Source organism: Salmo trutta, chromosome 9 (genome assembly GCF_901001165.1).
Source record: "Salmo trutta chromosome 9, fSalTru1.1, whole genome shotgun sequence".
NCBI classification, from domain to species: domain Eukaryota; kingdom Metazoa; phylum Chordata; class Actinopteri; order Salmoniformes; family Salmonidae; genus Salmo; species Salmo trutta.
Genome location: NC_042965.1, coordinates 38,008,018 through 38,024,785, shown reverse-complemented (window position 1 = coordinate 38,024,785; position 16,768 = coordinate 38,008,018). Strand labels below are relative to the sequence as shown.

At 46.4% G+C, this 16,768-nt stretch overlaps 1 protein-coding gene across 1 annotated transcript in view; it reads left to right on the top strand.

Moving 5' to 3' along the window:
• LOC115200508 (serine/threonine-protein kinase TAO3-like) overlaps positions 1–16,768 on the top strand; it is a 141,169-nt gene that overhangs the window by 51,354 nt on the left and 73,047 nt on the right. The window contains 1 exon segment of the mRNA XM_029763631.1: positions 5,790–5,882. The gene's annotated coding sequence lies outside the window, so the exon portion shown is untranslated.

Sequence of the window (16,768 nt, the reverse complement as noted above, 5' to 3'; positions counted from 1 at the left end):
AACGATGTAGAAATGGTTAAAGTACAAAAGGGAAAATAAATAAACATACAGTGGGGGGAAAAGTATTTGATCCCCTGCTGATTTTGTACGTTTGCCCACTGACAAAAAAAATTGATCTGTCTATAATTTTAATGGTAGGTTTATTGAACAGTGAGAGACAGAATAACAAACAAAAAAATCCTGAAAAACGCATGTCAAAAATGTTATAAATTGATTTGCATTTTAATAAGTATTTGACCCCCTCTCAATCAGAAAGATTTCTGGCTCCCTGGGGTCATTTATACAGGTAACGAGCTGAGATTAGGAGCACACTCTTAAAGGGAGTGCTCCTAATCTCAGCTTGTTACCTGTATAAAAGACACGTGTCCACAGAAGCAATCAATCAGATTCCAAACTCTCCACCATGGCCAAGACCAAAGAGCTCTCCAAGGATGTCAGGGAAAAGATTGTAGACCTACACAAGGCTGGAATGGGCTACAAGACCATCGCCAAGCAGCTTGGTGAGAAGGTGACAACAGTTGGTGCGATTATTTGCAAATGGAAGAAACACAAAAGAACTGTCAATCTCCCTCGGCCTGGGGCTCCATGCAAGATCTCACCTCGTGGAGTTGCAATGATCATGAGAACGGTGAGGAATCAGCCCAGAACTACACGGGAGGATCTTGTCAATGATCTCAAGGCAGCTGGGACCATAGTCACCAAGAAAACAATTGGTAACACACTACACCGTGAAGGACTGAAATCCTGCAGCGCCCGCAAGGTCCCCCTGCTCAAGAATACATATACATGCCCGTCTGAAGTTTGCCAATGAACATCTGAATGATTCAGATGACAACTGGTGAAAGTGTTGTGGTCAGATGAAACCAAAATGGAGCTCTTTGGCATCAACTCAACTCGCTGTGTTTGGAGGAGGAGGAATGCTGCCTATGACCCCAAGAAGACCATCCCCACCGTCAAACATGGAGGTGGAAACATTATGCTTTGGGGGGGGGGGGTTCTGCTAAGGGGATAGGACAACTTCACCGCATCAAAGGGACGATGGATGGGGCCATGTACCGTCAAATCTTGGGTGAGAACCTCCTTCCCTCAGCCAGGGCATTGAAAATGGGTCGTGGATGGGTATTCCAGCATGACAAGGACCCAAAACACATGGCCAAGGCAACAAAGGAGTGGCTCAAGAAGAAGCACTTAAGGTCCTGGAGTGGCCTAGCCAGTCTCCAGACCTTAATCCCATAGAAAATCTGTGGAGGGAGCTGAAGGTTCGAGGTGCCAAACGTCAGCCTCAATCTTAATGACTTGGAGAAGATCTGCAAAGAGGAGACGGACAAAATCCCTCCTGAGATGTGTGCAAACCTGGTGGCCAACTACAAGAAACGCCTGACCTCTGATTGCCAACAAGGGTTTTGCCACCAAGTACTAAGTCATGTTTTGCAGAGGGGTCAAATACTTATTTCCCTCATTAAAATGCAAATCATTTTATAACATTTTTTACATGTGTTTTTCTGGATTCTTTTGTTGTTACTCTGTCTCTCACTGTTCAAATAAACCTACCATTAAAATTATAGACTGATCATTTCTTTGTCAGTGGGCAAATGTACAAAATCAGCAGGGGATCAAATACTTTTTTTCCCTCACTGTAAATATGGGTTGTATTTAAAATGGTGTTTGTTCTTCACTGGTTGACCTTTTCTTGTGGCAACAGGTCACAAATCTTGCTGCAGTGATGGCAAACTGTGGTATTTCACCCAATTCTTTTTGGATCTGTGTAATCTGAGGGAAATGTGTGTCTCTATGGTCATACATTTGGCAGGAGGTTAGGAAGTGCAGCTCAGTTTCCACATTTTGTGGGCAGTGTGCACAGAGCCTGTCTTCTCTTGAGAGCCAGGTCTGCCTACAACGGCCTTTCTCAATAGCAAGGCTATGCTCACTGAGTCTGTACAAAGTCAAAGCTTTCCTTAAGTTTGGGTCAGTTACAGTGGTCAGGTATTGTGCCACTGTGTACTCTCTGTTTAGGGCCAAATAGCATTCTAATTTGCTCCTCCCTCTCTCCCTTTCATCTCCCTTTCTTTCTCTCTCCCTTTCTCTCCCCCTTTCTCTCTCTTTCTCACTCACTCTCACTCACTCACTCACTCACACTCTCTCTCTCTATCCTCCCTTTTCAGTCACTCAGATAGCATAAGCCATGGCAAAATATGTTGAGACACTGTCATGGGTACACACACATCAATAAGTGTCTGAAGGACGTCTGCACACGTACTCACAGTTTGTCCTGCACATAGATCACTCACGCAATCACTCTCGCTCTCACACACACACAGTCTAACACACAGCCACACAGCAATAACAGTGTCTGAAGGCCGTCTCCTGCCCTTGGCAGCGGGGCGTTCTCTGACCTAGCACTGTTAGTCACATCACACATCAAATATAGGACCCCCTTTCTCCCCCTCATTTTCTCTCTCATCCTGTGGCCAATCTCTTCTCCTCTCTCTCTCTGCCTTGCCGCTCTCTCTGCCTTGCCGCTCGCTCTGCCTTGCCGCTCGCTCTGCCTTGCCGCTCGCTCTGCCTTGCCGCTCGCTCTGCCTTGCCGCTCGCTCTGCCTTGCCGCTCGCTCTGCCTTGCCGCTCGCTCTGCCTGCCGCTCTCTCCTCTCTCTCTCTGCCTGCCTCTCTTACACTCCCTCTCTTCCTGAAGGAGGGAAGGCAAGGAGGACTTGAGAGCTAACTTTCCCACGGCTCCTGCCTCCTGTTTCAGTTATAAATCACGTAGCGACACTCACAAGAAGCACAATACATATAGGTCCTCTTTTCCTCCTTTATTATTCAATAGGTGGCTTGTTATCCCTGATCGGAGGCCAGTGGTATCTAGAGGAGAGAGATCTGAGGCCTGTGGTATCTAGAGAGAGAGAGAGGGAGAGAGAGATTTGAGGCCTGTGGTATCTAGAGGAGAGAGAGAGAGATTTGAGGCCTGTGTTATCTAGAGGAGAGGAGGAAATAATTTGGAGAAAGAGGAAGTAGTTATCTTGGAAGAGCTTAGGGGTCGTTGGATGAATAATGTGAGTCTCTCTCTTTTCTTTTGGCTGTTGTCTGGTTGGATGGATGTTCACTTCACAACATGTTATTTTGTTGTCTTGCCACTGACAGCATGGCCAGACTGGAGCTAGGTGCCAGAGTTCACTAGTCCTTGCTGATAACAAGCGTACCCATGACGTGATGCGTACCCATGACGTGATGCGTACCCATGACGTGATGCGTACCCATGACGTGATGCGTACCCCACAATGCTTGAAAATATGAGGAGTGGTACTCAATGATGTGTTGTTGGACTTAGGTTTGCCCCAAACGTAATGCTTTCTATTCAGGACCTGAAGTTACATTTTTTGCCACATTTTTAGCAGTTTAACTCTAGTGCCTTACTGTAAACAGGATGTTATTCTTGTTGATGTGACAGTACTGTAGCTAGCTAGCGGCTACCAGACCAGAGCTCTTGTAGATGTGACAGGACTGTAACTAGCTAGCTGCTGCCAGACCAGAGCTCTTGTAGATGTGACAGTACTGTAACTAGCTAGCTGCTACCAAACCAGAGCTCTTGTAGATGTGACAGTGCTGTAGCTAGCTAGCTAGCTGCTACCAGACCAGAGCTCTTGTAGATGTGACGGTGCTGTAGCTAGCTAGCTAGCTGCTACCAGACCAGAGCTCTTGTAGATGTGACAGTACTGTAGCTAGCTAGCTGCTGCCAGACCAGAGCTCTTGTAGATGTGACAGTGCTGTAGCTAGCTAGCTAGCTGCTGCCAGACCAGAGCTCTTGTAGATGTGACAGTACTGTAACTAGCTAGCTGCTACCAGACCAGAGCTCTTGTAGATGTGACAATGCTGTAGCCAGCTAGCTGCTGCCAGACCAGATCTCTTGTAAACTCAGCAAAAAAAATAAACGTCCCTTTTGAAAAATGTAGGACACTAAAGAGGCCTTTCTACTGACTCTGAAAAACACCAAAAGAAAGATGCCCAGGGTCCCTGCTCATCTGCGTGAACGTTCCTTAGGCATGCTGCAAGGAGGCATGAGGACTTCAGATGTGGCCAGGGCAATAAATTGCAATGTCAGTACTGTGAGATGCCTAAGACAGCGCTACAGGGAGACAGGACGGACAGCTGATCATCCTGGCAGTGGCAGACCACGTGTATCAACACCTGCACAGGATCGGTACATCCGAACATCACACCTGCGGTACAGGTACAGGATGGCAACAACAACTGCCTGAGTTACACCAGGAACGCACAATCCCTCCATCAGTGCTCAGACTGTCCACAATAGGCTGAGAGAGGCTGGACTGAGGACTTGTAGGCCTGTTGTAAGGCAGGTCCTCACTAGACATCACCGGCAACAACGTCGCCTATGGGCACAAACCCACCGTCGCTGGACCAGACAGGACTGGCAAAAAGTGCTCTTCACTGACGAGTCGTGGTTTTGTCTCACCGGGGGTGATGGTTGGATTCACATTTATCTTATAAGGAATGAGCGTTACACCGAGGCCTGTACTCTTGTGCGGGATTGATTTGGAGGTGGAGGGTCCGTCATGGTCTGGGGCGGTGTGTCACAGCATCATCGGACTGAGCTTGTTGTCATTGCAGGCAATCTCAACGCTGTGCATTACATGGAAGACATCCTCCTCCCTCATGTGGTACCCTTCCTGCAGGCTCATCCTGACATGACCCTCCAGCATGACAATGCCACCAGCCGTACTGCTCGTTCTGTTTGTGATTTCCTGAAAGACAGGAATGTCAGTGTTCTGCCATGGCCAGCGAAGAGCCCGGATCTCAATCCCATTGAGCACATCTGGGACCTGTTGGATCGGAGGGTGAGGGCTAGGGCCATTCCCACCAGAAATGTCCAGGAACTTGCAGGTGCCTTGGTGGAAGAGTGGGGTAACATCTCACAGCAAGAACTGGCAAATCTGGTGCAGTCCATGAGGAGGAGATGCACTGCAGTACTTAATGCAGCTGGTGGCCACACCAGATACTGACTATTACTTTTGATTTTGACCCCCTTTTGTTCAGGGAGACATTATTCAATTTCTGTTAGTCACATGTCTGTGGAACTTGTTCAGTTTATGTCTCAGTTGTTGAATATTGTTATGTTCATACAAATATTGACACATGTTAAGTTTGCTAAAAATAAATGCAGTTGACAGTGAGAGGACATTTATTTTTTTGCTGAGTTTAGATGCGACAGTACTGTAGCTAGCTAGCTGCTGCCAGACCAGAGCTCTTGTAGATGTGACAGTGCTGTAACTAGCTAGCTGCTGCCAGACCAGAGCTCTTGTAGATGTGACAGTACTGTAGCTAGCTAGCTGCTGCCAGACCAGAGCTCTTGTAGATGTGACAGTGCTGTAACTAGCTAGCTGCTGCCAGACCAGAGCTCTTGTAGATGTGATAGAACTGTAGCTAGCTAGCTGCTGCCAGACCAGAGCTCTTGTAGATGTGACAGTGCTGTAACTAGCTAGCTGCTGCCAGACCAGAGCTCTGTTGTATCTTCGTGGATGGGGATGCTCTACCACCTAACCAACTCAGGGTATGATAGGCCTAGACTGTACTAGCCACTAACAGTGTGCTCGAACAACCTGTAAGGGTTATGAATTATTACAGTGCACTTCTGATATGTACATATTTGTTTAAGTACAAACTCTGTTGAAGTGAATTACGTAATTTCAACCAGTTTTGATCAGTTATGTCATGAAGTTTTCTGTATTTTATTTATTTATGTAAGTATGCTCTTTCCTCTACTCTGTTTCCTCAGGTTTTTCTCCATCTGTCCCAGCCATGAAGCAGCAGAGTGGACTATAGACCCGCTCTGGGCCTAGAGAACAGTACAACTCCCTCACACACTAAGGTAATGATGCATGTGGTCGTTCGGCGCTAGCAGACAGCTACTGTACAGGGGCGATTCCACTTCGGCATTACCCCAAAATGGTTTTGGTGTCCCAGATTGTTCTGGCAATTCTCACATCAAAGCTTCATTTGAAAATCATGATGAAAGTGGCCCTTTTAGACCTGTACCTGCTTCCTGACAATCTGTGAACTGTACATGATACAGACATCTTGGTGTCATTATACTGTAAGACCCTATGATCTGAACTGTACATGATACAGACACCATCTTGGTGTCATTGTGATTCATTGATTTCCTTTTTGTACTATTCAGTCCTTTCACTCTCCCCTCCCTCCCTCCGTTATCTAAATCCTTCTGTCCATATTGCATGGAAGCAGGCGACTGTGGTAAATGAGTCTGCTCTTTATTAAGGGTTGTACACATGACATCGAAAGTCGATCTTGCATTCTGCTCAATGTTGACGTCTGAATGCCAACAGTTTCATGCGATTCAACATGTAAAATCAGTTTGCACTCTGTTCACAAGTACTCTCAGCAGGCAAGTGCTATTGGTGGGTTGAGGCCCTAATGGTTGGCGGGTGGGTTGGAGGCCCTAATGGTTGGTGGGTTGAGCCCTAATGGTTGGCGGGTGGGTTGGAGGCCCTAAGGGTCGGCGTGTTTGTTGGAGCCCTTAATGGTCGGTGTGTGTGTGTGTGTGTGTGTGTGTGTGTGTGTGTGTGTTAGAGCCCTAATGGTTGCTCCTCTCTTGCTGCTCTACATACTCAAGCCGGCATGAAGATGCTGCTGCTGCCTTCGTAAAGCAGTCGCTCAGAATTAGACTCTTCACTGGGAGAAGAGAAGCACATACACACAGAACGCCAGAAGCAAAGCTGGCTGTTGAGTCACACAGCAGAGAGAGCTCAGAGAGTTGGGGAGCCCATAGCCAAGGCAGAGGGGGGGACAGACAATCTTTTTGGTAGGGTGGAGAGGGAGGGCTGGGTTTTCAGATGGAGGGAGGGAGGACTGGATTTTCAGATGGAGGGAGGGAGGGCTGGGTTTTCAGATGGAGGGAGGGAGGGAGGGCTGGGTTTTCAGATGGAGGGAGGGAGGGCTGGGTTTTCAGATGGAGGGAGGGAGGGCTGGGTTTTCAGATGGAGGGAGGGAGGGCTGGGTTTTCAGATGGATGGAGGGAGGGAGGGCTGGGTTTTCGGATGGAGGGAGGGAGGGCTGGGTTTTCGGATGGAGGGAGGGAGGGCTGGGTTTTCAGATGGAGGGAGGGAGGGCTGGGTTTTCAGATGGAGGGAGGGAGGGAGGGAGGGCTGGGTTTTCAGATGGAGGGAGGGAGGGAGGGCTGGGTTTTCAGATGGAGGGGGAGGGAGGGCTGGGTTTTCAGATGGAGGGAGGGAGGGAGGGCTGGGTTTTCAGATGGAGGGAGGGAGGGAGGGCTGGGTTTTCAGATGGAGGGAGGGAGGGAGGGCTGGGTTTTCGGATGGAGGGAGGGCTGGGTTTTCGGATGGAGGGAGGGCTGGGTTTTCGGATGGAGGGAGGGCTGGGTTTTCGGATGGAGGGAGGGCTGGGTTTTCAGATGGAGGGAGGGAGGGAGGGCTGGGTTTTCGGATGGAGGGAGGGAGGGCTGGGTTTTCGGATGGAGGGAGGGAGGGCTGGGTTTTCGGATGGAGGGAGGGAGGGCTGGGTTTTCGGATGGAGGGAGGGAGGGCTGGGTTTTCACATGGAGGGAGGGCTGGGTTTTCACATGGAGGGAGGGCTGGGTTTTCACATGGAGGGAGGGCTGGGTTTTCACATGGAGGGAGGGCTGGGTTTTCAGATGGAGGGAGGGAGGGAGGGCTGGGTTTTCAGATGGAGGGAGGGAGGGAGGGCTGGGTTTTCAGATGGAGGGAGGGAGGGAGGGCTGGGTTTTCGGATGGAGGGAGGGAGGGCTGGGTTTCGGATGGAGGGAGGGAGGGCTGGGTTTTCGGATGGAGGGAGGGCTGGGTTTTCACATGGAGGGAGGGCTGGGTTTTCACATGGAGGGAGGGCTGGGTTTTCACATGGAGGGAGGGCTGGGTTTTCACATGGAGGGAGGGCTGGGTTTTCAGATGGAGGGAGGGAGGGAGGGCTGGGTTTTCAGATGGAGGGAGGGAGGGAGGGCTGGGTTTTCAGATGGAGGGAGGAGGGAGGGCTGGGTTTTCGGAGGGAGGGAGGGAGGGCTGGGTTTTCAGATGGAGGGAGGGAGGGAGGGCTGGGTTTTCAGATGGAGGGAGGGCTGGGTTTTCGGATGGAGGGAGGGAGGGAGGGCTGGGTTTTCGGATGGAGGGAGGGAGGGCTGGGTTTTCGGATGGAGGGAGGGAGGGCTGGGTTTTCAGATGGAGGGAGGGCTGGGTTTTCAGATGGAGGGAGGGCTGGGTTTTCAGATGGAGGGAGGGCTGGGTTTTCACATGGAGGGAGGGCTGGGTTTTCACATGGAGGGAGGGCTGGGTTTTCACATGGAGGGAGGGCTGGGTTTTCACATGGAGGGATGGAGGGAGGGCTGGGTTTTCACATGGAGGGATGGCAGAGAGCTGGGTTTTCACATGGAGGGATGGATGGAGGGAGGGCTGGGTTTTCACATGGATGGATGGCAGAGAGCTGGGTTTTTGGATGGTTGGATGGATGGATGGATGGATGGAGAGAGCTGGGTTTTCGGATGGATGGATGGATGGATGGAGAGAGGGCTGGGTTTTTACATGGATGGATGGAGAGAGGGCTGGGTTTTCACATGGATGGATGGATGGATGGATGGATGGATGGATGGATGGATGGAGAGCTGGGTTTTCACATGGATGGATGGAGGAAGGGAGGGAGGGCTGGGTTTCACATGGATGGATGGAGAGAGCTGGGTTTTCACATGGATGGATGGAGGAAGGGAGGGAGGGCTGGGTTTTCACATGGATGGATGGAGGAAGGGAGGGAGGGCTCGGTTTTCACATGGATGGATGGAGGAAGGGAGGGAGGGCTGGGTTTTCACATGGATGGAGGGAGGGCTGGGTTTTAGTGTTGGAGGGTGAGCGGGAGTAGCGGGAGGAGGGGGTTGCCGGAGGGGAGAGGGGGTGGTTGATTCCAAATTCTACTGTATGTGTGCCCGTCTGTCCGTGTGCGCATGTGTATAACCCATGTTTCAGCGCGGTGAGAGAATACATCTCACGAATCACTTTCATCTCTACTGCTTAGTTCCCCCTCACAGGCATACTCCGATGTCCTATAGTTCATGTGTTCATTACAATTGAATCAACACATATCACCCATTCATATCCAAATGAGACTGAATGACCGTGTGTTATTAATACTGTAAAGTACACGTATACTCCACAGTGGTGATGAGGGGTGAAGCGTTATTACTGCACCCAGGCTGTCCGTCTTGATTAGTAAGGCTTTACTGAAGTGCAGTGATTCTCTATGGGATTGAATACCACAGTATAATATCAAAAGCCCTAATCCTACTCTGTAATATCATGCTAGTAATATAAAGTGAAAGGATCATTATATAATTATCTCTCTCTGTCCCTCTGTCTTTCCCAAAATCCATACATTATCTCAATGCACAATTAAAACGACAGTTGGGCTATAGCACAAAATCAAATACAACTGGACAAAGCATGATGAAAGATAATGTTGTTGGAAGCCTTGGCAGAGGCCAAGTGCAGGCAATGGCAAATCTTTTCTAATATTCCTTTGTCTGTCTGTCTGGCGCACACGTGATGGAACAATGACTGTCTGATGAGGAACGGTCTGTCTTACTGTGGTGAGCTAGGTTATATAGGACTACGTCATGATGAGGAACAGTCTGTCTTACTGTAGTGAGCTAGGTTATATAGGACTACGTCATGATGAGGAACGGTCTGTCTTACTGTGGTGAGCTAGGTTATATAGGACTACGTCATGATGAGGAACGGTCTGTCTTACTGTGGTGAGCTAGGTTATATAGGACTACGTCATGATGAGGAACGGTCTGTCTTACTGTAGTGAGCTAGGTTATATAGGACTACGTCATGATGAGGAACGGTCTGTCTTACTGTGGTGAGCTAGGTTATATAGGACTACGTCATGATGAGGAACGGTCTGTCTTACTGTGGTGAGCTAGGTTATATAGGACTACGTCATGATGAGGAACGGTCTGTCTTACTGTGGTGAGCTAGGTTATATAGGACTACGTCATGATGAGGAACGGTCTGTCTTACTGTAGTGAGCTAGGTTATATAGGACTACGTCATGATGAGGAACGGTCTGTCTTACTGTAGTGAGCTAGGTTATATAGGACTACGTCATGATGAGGAACGGTCTGTCTTACTGTAGTGAGCTAGGTTATATAGGACTATTATATAGACCTTCCAGTGAAATGCTGACTGACAGGCCCTCAACCAACGGGTGTAAACCTCACAGTGAAATGCTGACTGACAGGCCCTCAAAAGAAAATGCTTTAAGAAGACTTAAGATTTTTTTTAAATAAATAAAATCATTTAAAAAATCGAATTCTAAAAATCTAAATAAAAAAGACAAAATAATAGATATAAAAACGAAAAAATAATAAACATATATTTTTTTTAAGTGTTAAGTAAAAAATAGATAAGTAAAAAATACAAAATAAAAGTTCAAAATAATTGAAGAGCAGCAGTAAAATAACAATAGCGAGGCTATATACAGGGGGTACCGGTACAGAGTCAATGTGTGGGGGCACAGGTAAGTTGCAGAAACATCTACATGTAGGTAGAGTTAGTGACTGCATAGATAATAAACAGAGTAGCGTAAAAGAGGGGTCTGGGTAGCTCTTTGATTAGCTGTTCAGGAGTCTTATGGCTTGGGGGTAGAAGCTGTTAAGAGGCCTCCCGGGTGGCACAGTGGTCTCAGGCACTGCATCGCAGTGCTAACTGTGCTACCAGAGATTCTAGGTTCGAGCCCAGGCTCTGTCGCAGCCAGCTGCGACCGGGAGGCCCATGGGGCAGCGCACAATTGGCCCAGCGTCATCCGGGTTATGGAGGGTTTGCCTCTGGATGTGCATTTTCCTGTTTGCTTATGGCTGTATACAGCTCATTGAGTGCGGTCTTAGTGCCAGCATCAGTTTGTGGTGGTAAATAGACAGCTACGAAGAATATAGATGAAAACTCTCTTGGTAAATAGTGGACTGTGAGCAAAACCGCGAGACTTCCTTAGATTTCGTGCACCAGCTGTTGTTTACAAATATACATAGACCGCCACCCCTTGTCTTATCAGAAGCTGCTGTTCTATCCTGCCGAACAAGCTTAAAACCCGCCAGCTGTATGTTATTCATGTCGTCGGTCAGCCTGGACTCGGTGAAACATACGATATTACAGTTTTTAATGTCCCGTTGGTAGGATATACATGATCGTAGTTCATCTATTTTATTATCGATTGATTGTACATTGGCTAATAGGACCGATGATAAAGTAGATTGCCATCTCGGCATAGAATCCTTACAAGGCATCCGGACCTTCATCCCTGATACCTCAGTCTTTGATACCTTCGTCTCTTTCTCCTGCGAATGACAGGGATGAGGGCCTTGTCGGGCGTCTGATGTAAATCCTTCCCGTCTGACTCTTTGAAGAAAAAGTACTCCTGCAGTACTGGGTGAGTAATTGCTGTCCTGATATCTATAAGTTTTTTTTCGGTCATAAGACACGGTGGCAGAAACATAATGTACAAAATAAGGTACAAATAATGCGAAAAAACACACGCAGTAGAACAATTGCTTACGGGATCGTAAAAAGGGCAGCCATCTCCTTCGGCGCCATTCTTCATTATTATAATGGTGAGAGGTTAGCATGTCTTGGGTATGACTTTCTCACGAATCATGGTAGCATCCACATTAATGAAGTGTTAATTCCTTACAAATGTTGGAATTTTTCTTCCACTTTGACATCATAGTATTTAGTGTAGATTGTTGACAAAAAAAGTAGAATTAAATTCATTTTAATCCCACTTTGTAACACAACTAAATGTGGAAAAAGTCAAGAGGTGTGAGTACTTTCTGAATGCACTGTACACCCAATCTATCTCACTGTACCAGGTGGCGCTCAGTGGAATAGAGCTCTCCTGATGTTTCAGTCTGACGTGTGTGTGTGTGTGTGTACTTGCGTGCATCGAGTCTTTGTAGTGCGGGCAGAGGGCACTAATGGGTGGCTCTCATGCTGGGCTGACTCAGATGGTCAGGGGTTCATTGACCCCTGTGCTGCGTGTTAGAGGTCTTCATGCATCCAAATAGTGGACGATAAATAACCTAGCTATAGCATCTATCATAGTGGACGATAAATAACCTAGCTATAGCATCTATCATAGTGGATGATAAATAACCTAGCTATAGCATCTGTCATAGTGGATGATAAATAACCTAGCTATAGCATCTATCATAGTGGACGATAAATAACCTAGCTATAGCATCTATCATAGTGGACGATAAATAACCTAGCTATAGCATCTATCATAGTGGACGATAAATAACCTAGCTATAGCATCTGTCATAGTGGACGATAAATAACCTAGCTATAGCATCTATCATAGTGGACGATAAATAACCTAGCTATAGCATCTGTCATAGATCATAGTGGGTGATAAATAACCTAGCTATAGCATCTATTATAATGGGTGATAAATAACCTAGCTATAGCATCTCTTGGTCTACTAGCGAGAGTTGGCTTGTTGGTTGGTTGCGGTCTCTCTCTCCCTCTTCCCTGCTCTCCGTGTCTCTCTCTTCCAGTACTGCCCCTCCCCCGCCACCTCTCTGCCTCTCTGCCTCTCTGCCTCTCTGCCTCTCTGCCTCTCTGCCTCTCTCTCTTATCTCGCTCTTTATCAGCTTCGGTTAGTAAAGTCGCTTAAAAAAAAGTACTTTTCTGCTGCTTCCCTCACTGGGATCGGTCTGGATCCGACCAGGTCTATATGGAACGGGTCTCCGTTTAAAAAAATGTATTCATATCAGGTCCGGGTGGGAAAGCCCCAGGTCCATTTCGGACTTTTTGGTCCCGTGAAGACGTTTGCGCGCGTGTGTGTATCAGAGCAGAGCTGTAGAATGTAATATTCAGCAGCCTGATGGTCTTCTTTCATAGCAACACGTTTGAAGATGAATTAGTAATGGCAGTGCAGTGGCCTCGGGGAGCCCACAGCGTGAGAAACCACCGTATTGGTGGGTGAAATGTGTGTATTTGTGTAAGAGGATATGTGAGGGCATGTCTGTTTACCAATATTCTTAACGGGAGTGTATGTTTGTGTGCAATTGCAAAGGTGAGGACGTGTGTGTGCCTTCGCGCAAATGCTAGGTCCTCATCACTCTACTTTACTACCCCCTCTCTATCACTCTATATATATATATATGTATGTGTGTGTGTGTGTGTGTGTGTGAGAGATAGATAGATAGATAGATAGATGTGTATATATATACACATACACATACACACATCCCCACACACACACACATCCCCACAAGCACTCACACATGCACCCACTCATTCGCACGGACACATGCATGTATGTATGTGTATATATATGTGTATATATACATACATACACACACACACACACACACACACACACATCTACACACACATCTACACACACACACACATCTACACACACACATCCCCACAAGCACTCACACATGCACCCACTCATTCGCACGGACACATGCATGTATGTGTGCTCACTAGTGCGAGTGCACACACACACACACGTGAGCACACATGCTTCGATTTACACACACACACCCACACACTAACTCCCTAATCTGTCTAAGCCGCGTCCCTAATCACATCCCTCAGCACAGTGTCATTCATAGATAGATCTGCAATTATTTCAATATGCGCGTGCACACACACATGGTGTAAGCGGGTAGTGAGGATCAACAGCACAGTTTCAACCTGTTGTTGCCTAGTTGCATCACATCACACATTCCTGGGGGGGGGGGGGGGAGCAAGAAGAGAGGGAAGAGGGATGGAAGCAAAGGGGCCCTAGAGAGGCCATGTGACCTCTTCATTTGCTCTATTTTATCTCCGACCCTCTCCTCTATCCTTCTATCTCCAACCTTCTATCCTATCTGTCTCTGACCCTCTATCCTTCTATCTATCTATCTCTGACCCTCTATCCTTCTATCCATCTCTGACCCTCTATCCATCTCTGACCCTCTATCCATCTCTGACCCTCTATCTGTCTATCTATCTATCTCTGACACTCTATCCTTCTATCTATCTATCTCTGACACTCTATCCTTCTTTCTATCTATCTATCTCTGACACTCTATCCTTCTTTCTATCTATCTATCTCTGACACTCTATCCTTCTTTCTATCTATCTATCTCTGACACTCTATCCATCTCTGACCCTCTATCCTTCTATCTATCTCTGACACTCTATCCTTCTATCTATCTATCTCTGACACTCTATCCTTCTATCTATCTCTGACACTCTATCCTTCTATCTATCTCTGACACTCTATCCTTCTATCTATCTCTGACACTCTATCCTTCTATCTATATCTGACACTCTATCCTTCTATCTATCTCTGACACTATCCTATCTATCTATCTATCTCTGACACTATCCTATCTATCTATCTATCTCTGACACTATCCTATCTATCTATCTATCTCTGACACTATCCTTCTATCTATCTCTGACACTATCCTATCTATCTATCTCTGACACTCTATCCTTCTATCTATCTATCTCTGACACTCTATCCTTCTATCTATCTATCTCTGACACTCTATCCTTCTATCTATCTATCTCTGACACTCTATCCTTCTATTTATCTATCTATCTCTGACACTCTATCCTTCTATTTATCTATCTATCTCTGACACTATCCTTCTATCTATCTATCTCTGACCCTCTATCCTTCTATCACCACGTGTGTTAAAGCTCTGATGACCTCTCTCTATTCTCTTCATTCCTCTGTTCCTTCTCTTTTCTCTGTTCTCTTTCTCATCTCTCTCACTCACCTCTCTTCTCCCCTCTCTCTCTCTCTCTGTTCTTTTATCTGGTGGAAGCTGTGTATCCAGATTGAGTGTGGGGGGGGGAGCTCAACAGGAGGAGAGTGGAGACAGACGGGGATGATGCAATGAAGAGGGAGACACACACACACACACACACACACACACACCCTTGAAATGCTTTATATGTATTTGGAGTAAATGGCAACAAAACATGGCTTACACACACACACACACACACACACACACACACACACACACACACACACACACACTGTGTTTTCCCTGTTGGCATATGTCAGAAGGGTCAATGAAGGCTTGTAGTTTATCTATAGCTTACGAGTGTATTTATTGTTCTGTGTCTATAATTCTCCCCAGTCCAGCCAGAGACATGGCATCTATTGCATCCAGAACACATGGAGAAATCTTGAACCTGAACTATTATTAATCTTGACCTTGAACTATTATTAATCTTGACCCTGAGCTGTGATTAATCTTGACCCTGAGCTGTGATTAATCTTGACCCTGAACTGTGATTAATCTTGACCCTGAACTGTGATTAATCTTGACCCTGAACTATTATTAATCTTGACCCTGAACTGTGATTAATCTTGACCCTGAACTGTGATTAATCTTGACCCTGAACTATTATTAATCTTGACCCTGAACTGTGATAAATCTTGACCCTGAACTATTATTAATCTTGACCCTGAACTGTGATAAATCTTGACCCTGAACTGTGATAAATCTTGACCCTGAACTGTGATAAATTGGCAGTAGTTCACCCATTACTAACATCAATGGTGGAACCAATTCATGTTTTTTTAAATGTTTCAACCCATGTTAACACGGGTATTACGTAGCAATGATAATGTGTGTGAGAACTGAACTTTAGTTAAACATAATGACGGAATACCAAGAGTACAACACAATGTACAGTATTGTAGCTTACACATTAGAACCCCTGTAACCAGGCTGTCATCCATTATTTATAGGTTATTCACACCATTTCCTATCAAATAGTCAGCGTTGTCCGAGGTGTAGTAACCAGCTCAGAGAGGGCCTGCTGCTGCTCAGGAGAAATACCTCATTAACCACACTACAGTTAGTTAGCATGAGAACATAATCAACTGTCTATGTCATTGTAGAGCTAGATAAGAAGTCAGGCAGGAAGCCAAGTCTGCATTTACCAAACGGAACACACAAAACACACCATTGTTCCAAAGGTTCTACATAATCCGGGTCATTCCATGCCTTTCATGTGAAAAAGGAACAAATATGACCATGCCTTTTTGAACAAAGAGTTGTCCTATGTAGTAGATGGTTTGATATGACATTGTATCTGAAAACAATGAGTACCTCTAAAATGAAGCTCATGAGAATGATGATGATGATTGTTGTCTGTGACTGTTTCTTCCTGGGTACACTCGCTGTGTGTGTAGGGTTGAGCGGTATGCAGATGTTCATACTGTCATAATGTTTCTGTACCATACCGAGGTATATGGTATTACCGGAAGTGCACAAAAGGGGTGCTATGTATACTGAACAAAAATATAAACGTGACAATTTCAAGGATTTGACTGAGTTCATATAAGGAAATCAGGCAATTAGAAATGAATTAATTAAGTCCTAATCTATGGATTTCACATGACTGGGAATACAGATATGCATCTGTTGATCACAGATACACTATATATACAAAAGTATGTGTACACCCCTTCAAATTAGTGTATTCAGCTATTTCAGCCACACCCGTTGCTGACGGGTGTATAAAATAGAACACACAGACATGCAAACTCAATAGACAAACACTGGCAGTAGAATGGCCTTACTGAAGAGCTCAGTGACTTTCAGCGTGGCACCGTCATAGGATGCCACCTTTCCTACAAGTCAGTATATCAAATTCCTGCCCTGCTAGCGCTGCCCCGGTCAACTGTAAG